Source organism: Limulus polyphemus, unplaced genomic scaffold, assembly GCF_000517525.1.
Source record: "Limulus polyphemus unplaced genomic scaffold, Limulus_polyphemus-2.1.2 Scaffold315, whole genome shotgun sequence".
Classification (NCBI taxonomy): domain Eukaryota; kingdom Metazoa; phylum Arthropoda; class Merostomata; order Xiphosura; family Limulidae; genus Limulus; species Limulus polyphemus.
The window spans coordinates 296057-304056 of record NW_013665925.1 but is presented as its reverse complement, the minus strand read 5'-3'; positions in this window follow the sequence as shown (position 1 = coordinate 304056).

Below are 8000 nucleotides of genomic sequence, written 5' to 3'. Positions count from 1 at the left end.
TGGTTCAGATATTGTTTAAATGATTTATCCATATTAATTTTGAATCATATGTAAGACCTAAGAATTTGGCGGATGAAGATTTGGCGGATTTGGTGGGTCTTTTTTTATGTTTTGTTAATATGGTGAAGACCACCAGTTGGGTATATTGTACGTTAATTTTAATTCTGTATTTTTGACAATATTCAATTATTTTGTTTAGTTAGGGCTGTAAATCTGTAGCTACTATAGATGTGGTGGGAACACTTTTCCAAACTGCTACTTCATCAACGAACTATGAGGAGTGTCTGTGATTAGGATCTTTCAGAGACATGTTGTTAACATACATGATGAAGAGGATAGGGCTAACTATCCCTCCCATAGAGAAGGTTCCCTCAACATTTATTCTGCATTTTCTGTTTTCCAAAAGTTTCAAAGTCAGCGAATAATACCGCACGGCAGCTCCATTTCTGACATGCGGAACCTGAGACTGTTATGGCATAGATTCTCGCTTTCTCGATATTGAGAAAGCATGCGACAGTGCATTCTTTTTTGTTAAAACTATCTACTATGGATTCGGTTAATCTAACTAAATGATCGGTTGTTTGTCTGAATTTTCTCAATCCATTTTCCATTTCAGGTAATTTGAATGATATTTCCAGGAATGTGGAGAGTCTTTTACTGATTATTCGTTCTAGAATTTTGCCTTCACTGCTGGTCAGGCTGATTGGACTGTAGCTATTTGGTTTATTAGCTGGCTTTCCTGCTTTATGGAACATTAAGACGTTTGCATGCATCCAAGGAACTGGAATATATCCTGATTTTAGGGATAAATTAAAGATCTCAGTGCCGTTTTTGAGGAGGATAACTTGTATGCCATCATCTCCTGGAACTTTGTTTTTTGTTATTTTAATTGCTTCCCAGAGTTCTTGTTCGGTTATTTTCTTTGTCATCATATTTACTGTGTAGTTATATTCTTTATTGTTTTCAGTTGTGTTAGTGTTATTTATATTTACTGGGAATATTTCAGTGTTATTTATTATGTAATTGTTTACTATATTGTAAAAGTGTGTGTTCATGTCTGGTTCATGATGCGTTTTGAACGTGTTTGGTAAGTGTTGTTTAAAGGCTTCGGCTTCATCCAAGTTCGTATATGCTATGGTGGTGGTGTATTCTAGTGGTGAATATTTTTGTATTGTGTTATCTCCATTTGTGAATCTTTCTAAATATGACCAGAATTGTTTTGGTTCTATTTTTTTCTTTTAATTGGGAGCAGAAGTTGTCCCATTTTACTTGTTTTAAGAGTTTGACTTCTGTTCGTATTATATTTCTTACTGTATTTATTTGTGTTTTTAATGCTTGGTCTCTGTTTCCAGGCATTTTCTTCGAAATTTGTCTTCCTTTTATTGATGAGTGTTATTAGTTGTGTGTGTGGTTGCCAGGAATTGTTTTTTATTGTGTGTTTGTTATTCTTTCATTAAACGCAGAAAAATATATTTGACCATAATAACGCTTTGCCAGTGAAAGATGTTGTTCACACCATAACAAGTGTAATTCTAACAAGTGGCTTATGTAAATAGTGTTCATACTACTACTAGGTTTGTTGTATTTCAGCTGGCCTGATGAACTCTGATTGTATCAGTAGCAATGGATATGACGAACATAGCGTTCTTGAAACTGTATTATAGACGCGTCTTTTCGGAAAAAAACAAACTAAGGAACTATAAGAATGATGTAGTTTTAAAAACACAAGAAACCTAATACTGTTATATTATGGTAAGTATAATTTATTATTATCACGTTTCGCCAGCTAAAGACGTTTACACCATAACAATTAATAGTTTTAGTAGTTATGAAAGGTGTTCTAAATCACTAATTTTATAATCATACTATAGTCAGATTGATTGATTGTTATTAATAACATAGCTACACAATGGGGTATCTCTGCTCTACCCACCACGTGTATCGAAACCCGAATTTTAGCGTCATAAGTCTGCAGACTTGCCGCTGAGTCAGATACAGAATAATCTAGCAATAGCGAAACGTGTTTAATGAAAGAATAACAAACACACAATCGGTAGTTGGAAAGGTTTTGTAGAGTGCGATTGAAGATTCTATGCAGAGTCACTTAAAGTAGTCTGATGTAGTGTCAAAGAGCCAGCATGGTTTCACCAAGTGAAAGTCTTGTTTAAAAAATCTCTGAGGATGTTACTACAAGAGTTGATGAAGAAAATACTTTGGGTTTGATTTATCTTGATTTTGAGAAAGCATTTTATAAGGTGCCTCACAAAAGACTTCTTACAAAAATTAAATCTGTGAGTGTAAGGGAATGTTATTAAATTGGATAGAAAATTGGTTGGAGAGTAGACAACAGAGAGTAGTAATAAATGGAGTTAGATCTGACTGGATCACAGTTACAAGCAGTGTGCCTCAGAGTTCTGTGCTGTTTGTGATTTATATTAATGATATTGATTCTGCAATGACTAACAAAATTTTGAAGTTTTCTGATGACATTAAGATTTTGTGGGCGGCTAACTGTATCAAAGTTGCTGCAGACTTACATGGAGATTTAGATCATTTGATGCATTGGGCCAATTCGTGGTAGATGATGTTTAACTATCCAAAATGTAAGGTGATGCATGTAGGTTTTCACAATTCAAATTATTTTTACAATTTAAATAGGAATACATTATTTACTATGGTTGAAGAAAAAGATCTTGGTGTTATGATCGAAAATTCACTTAAGTCATCTAAACAGTGTATTGTGGCTAATAGGATTTTGGGTAGCATCTATAGAAATATTGAATACAAGACAATGGATATTATTGTTTCGTTGTATAGATCACTTGTAAGGCCTCATTTAGAGTACTATGTACAATTGTGGGCTTTCTTCCTCAAGAAGGACATTGAATTGTTGGAGAAGGTTTAGAGAAGAGCCACTAGTATGATGCGTGGGACGGTGGGATTGTTCTATGACGAGAGACTAAAATCTCTAAACCTGTTTTCTCTGGAGAGGAGAATGGTCAGAGGGGATTTGACTGAGGTATTGATAATATAGATCCGTCCAACTTTTTTGTGTTTAGCAGTGAAAACAATAGGACAAGGGGACATAAATTCAAATTTTGGCAGCGTATGAGTCGTCCGCAGTTTAGACAGTATTACTTTTCAAACAGAGTGTTTGGCTTTTGGAATGAGCTGCCGTCAAGGATGGCGGAGGCAGAAAATTTAACTGAGTTCAAGAATAGATTGGATGAATACATAAGTAGTAAAGGTGGTTATAGTTGGGAGCTGGAAGGGACATCCTTGATGGGCTAATAAACTCCTTTTTGTCCCTTTAAAATTTATGAAAATGTTTATATAAAACCATCTCATGAAAACAAAAACAAACCTACATGTAAAATCACATAACTATACATAGATGAGTAAAATTAAAGGTGAAGTATAGGTGTTCTGGTTTTGAGAATCTCTACGTTTCATCTTTAATTTATTAGTATGAATACTATCATAATTCAGTAACTAAGGGATTGAAAGCAATACAAAACACCATAAAACAGAAAAGTAACTTAAGATGAATTCAGCTTCATTGCATTCTCTCTGTTATGGATCACCATGACGTAATATTTAATGACTGATAATTGCTTGTGAAATCTGAGGTTGTCCTTGACACTTATGCATGAGTAACTGATGGCAGATAACCTGTCCTTGTTGTGTGGTTCAATAACGTTCACGTACATATATTAATAGATGTGTACTGCGTGGTAAACTGCAAAATCTCTAGAGCTAAATATCAGCAAGCGAAATTCACGCCAAACACAATCTATAAGCAAAAACTTTTTTACAGTTTATAGACGCATTTTTGTAGTGTTTTATTTTTTTGTTTGTTTTTAAGCATAAATCTGCGCAATGGGTTACTTGCGCTGGGCCCTTCGCATGGATCGAACCCAGTGTTTTCGTGTTATAAATCCTCAACCCAAAAGCGTTGGGTGCTATCACCACAGACAATTTCCGTTATGATTTTAAGATTACGACTGGAAAATTGCAATGTAATTTTAAAATAAAAACGATTTTAAGGCTTAATTTAAATTAAATTAATTAATACTTTATAGTGCTGATTTTAATCGCCTATTTACAAATAATGTAATTATTATAATAATAGTTTGAAGCTATTTTCTTTACTATATATATATATATATATATTTACACATAAAATATGTGTGTATTTAGAAGCTTGCTAACTGCCTAGAATTATAGTCAAGTGCAGTAAAAACAGAAGGATCATGTCTGCGCCGATTTAGTTTTTATTTTTAATTTTTAACTACGCACACATTTATTCATCCTGACTAGGCATAAAGTTAATTGAAACAGAAGTAAGAGAGATCTAAGGAAGTTAAGCATGCGTTTTGGCTATTTTAGGGAAGTATGCACTTCGTCGTCTTCGTAAGACCTGTAAATACTGACTTCTGAAATTTTACACACGTCCATAGCATCTGTGGATGTACATTTACAGTTTGCTGTTTATTGTTCTTTACAACTATTATTGTTCTAGGTAATATGGAAATACGTAGGCGTACGAGGCGCAACCCCCATCCCCACTTCCAGCTTGCAATACATTCGGGCAAAATTAGAAGCATAAAATATGGTGATTCGGGCAATTTTTACCTTCATTCAGGAAAAATTAGTAGCAGAAGTTTCTTACTCATAGTCTCATTCGGGCAATGTTCTGACTGACCAAGTTCACGTAAAATTAGGGTAGTGAAAAAGAGCAGATAAAATATGAAGATTTATCGAAAAAAAAAGGTTCGAAATTTATTTCGAGGTTTTAGAGATTACATAAAAAAAACATTTGTTCATTTTTAGATGGAGAAAAGTACTTTTAATCTTAACATGAAAATCGCTTTACACTTCGAGCATTGACTACTTTGACTCCATATATTAAAACATTAATTTTCAGCACAAATATTTTATTAGAGATTATTCTTTTTTCTGTACAAAGACGTATAATGTTCACTGAAATCTTGCCAAATTTCGCGAAGATACATAAATGGTATCGGACGTATCGATACAATCGTATCACGGCTTCACGATACGATATTCGTATCGTATCGCAGTATCTCCACATCCCTAGTACATATTTATCTGTCAACGTGTGTAAATCCCTAGAAGTGATAGATATCTTTGTCAGATTTTATAAAGGCCGCGGATTCTTTATAGTAGGTGTCTGTGACTTGTTGGCAATAAATTCGAACAATAAACGGACAGCACACAATCCACTTCTTTTAAAATAATATATTCAAAACAAGTGAAGAATACGTACAAAAATTCTTTACACTATAGGATATCACAGTTGCATTTAAAACTCTAAATAATTTTATTTTCTTGTGAAAAGTTCACACAGGCTGATTCAATTACTTTAGAATCCAGATGACAAGATGAACTATTTTTCTCTATTCTGTTTCTTACTATACAATCTGCGATAAATTCACAGTTGCATCCAGAACTTTAAATAATTATTATTTTTTTTTCGTCAAAAGTCAAAAGTCTGATCTTTGTTCAGTTACTTTATAACCCAACTGACAAGTCAAATCATTTTCCCTATCTCTGTTGTTACAATACCACTGTGAAACACAATATAGAGATCACCCGTTAAGGTTAATCACTCACATGCCAGCTAATTTCACGTTTTTTATCTTTCTTTTTTTTCTGACTGAGCTTCACTTGACTTGCACTTGCATGGTTACCTATATACATATATACTTTGCTCATCTGAGGTCTCGAACTTTCTACAAACTAAGAGATGCTATGATGTAACATTACTCACATAGCGAGAAAAACTTAGAGGTTTCGAGAAATATGACGTCAACAATACTGTAACGATTGGGCTACACACACAACATACGACTCCCACTGAGCTACGCAACGAAACTTGCCACAACTATCGCCTTTAAAACAATTAACCCTAACACTCTTGTCACAATCACCAAATAATCACTATTACAATAAACAATCTTGTATATCTAACAATAGCCCCCCCCCCCTTCAAAAGAATATTTACAATATTTTTACACTATATTTTTTGACATAGACTGTTCTCAATTCACACACTAAGACTCCTCACATTGTCTGCACCAACATTTACAGTTCCTTTGTCGATCTCTCCTCGCATAGGACCTCTGGTAGGACTTTCACCTTCACATGATTCATTTTCTTCATTTTGATCTTGTGTTGCCTGAGACCTGTCTTTCCTAATCTATCTGTATACTGACACAGTAGATCATATACCTCTTTCTTCTTCTTGCCAGTCAGTTCTTCACTTATGTTGACATCCTTGTACGGCTTATCTTCATCCAGTGGTCTTAGACCTAGTAGGTCTTTATCTTCTATAACGAAGTCACTGTATTAAGATTCTGCATCTATGACAGCCACACCTGCAATGTTCATCTGTACCTCAATATCTGCACCTCTAAGGTCTTCGTCTCTCTAAAAGTACCTCTTCAACATATTGGCATGGTATACCTTGGTCGTCTCATCCACGTTCACCTTATAGTGCATTCTGTTGACCACTTCCTGTACTGCAAATGGTCCTTTTCACTGCCTGGTGAGCTTGTTGTTGGCTTTGGTAGCAGAACTAAGACCTTCTATCCGACCTCAAAATGTCGGTCCTTGACCTTATTGTTATAGAAGTGTTTCTGACTGCCTTTGATAGGTTTGGCTTCCCAGTAGAACTGCTTTGACAGGTTTGGTTCATTATTCCTTTCCAGACCTCTGTTTTCTATGTTTCTTTCCATTTTGTCTTTTGCTCCACTTTCTTTCGAGCACTGCCTCAAAGTTTCTGCAATGACGATACTTTCTTCTGAGCTTTCTTCCACTCTCGTATACCTACATTTGTGATGTCACTCTTTGATATTCGCGAGGGCTTGATGTCTTGCTTTATATCCTTCCTTTGAGCTCTTGTAATGACTGCAGCTGCCACGTCAGTCTTCTTTTTGTCTAGTTCCTCCAAATTTCTACTACCTGGTATGTTTTCAATCATCAAGTTATATATTAGTTCCTTGATACACACATGACTTCAAGGTCTCCTACATAATATGGAGTATCCACCTTTATTTTTGCTATGGAAACTTTCTCACTATCACATCAATTAGCAAACACAGGTGCACCTTGCCTGTCATCTCATTATCACTAACTATACTGGTTCTCATTGCTGCACTACTGCACCCAGTGTGTTTTAAAATCTTCACTTTCTTTTGCTCGACATAGCCTTTGCCTATTGGCATGTCGTGATTTGTTTGCATCTCTTGATATTTGTCACAAGCTACCATCACTACTGGCACTGTTGATCCATTTGCTAATTTGAGCCGACCATTAGTCGTGCACTGATCAATCATGGAAATGACACTTCCTTCTTGTGGTAACTCTTACTTGTTTTCTTGATTCTGTTTCTTCTGACAGCAGCATCTATGGTGACAGTCACTCTTTTCTGTTTCTTACCAGCACTATCTTTGTAAGTAGCTTCAGCTGCTTTATGTTGATATTTCTGCTGTTGCTAGTTAGTGATGGACTTGCACTCCTTTACAATGTAACCTATCTTATAACAAATATAACATCTCTTCTCCCATTTGTCTGTTAACTTCCTGTCACTTTTGGTAGACTCCTGATTCTGGTCAGCCAGCATTGTTTTATACTTTAACTGGATATTCTTGGATTTACCCGTTATACTCCCTCCATGGGCTTCCATATACTGTTCTGCCAGCTGAAACTCTCCTCCATGTTCTTTGGTCCTCTCTCCTTTAGGAGCAGCGACGTGTCAGTTCAGCACGTGATCGTGAATTGTTTACGTATTAGTAGATCTGCCAGTCCCTCAAACTATTGTCACACTTGACCATGTCAGTCCTTCTTGTGAAGTATTGCCATAGATATGCCACAAACTTAAATACAGTACAATTTCTCCAGCATCAGGTTTCACTTCTCTGAACTTTCAATGAAAATCTTCCTCGGTAAGTTCATAGCGTTTCAGTAAATTTACT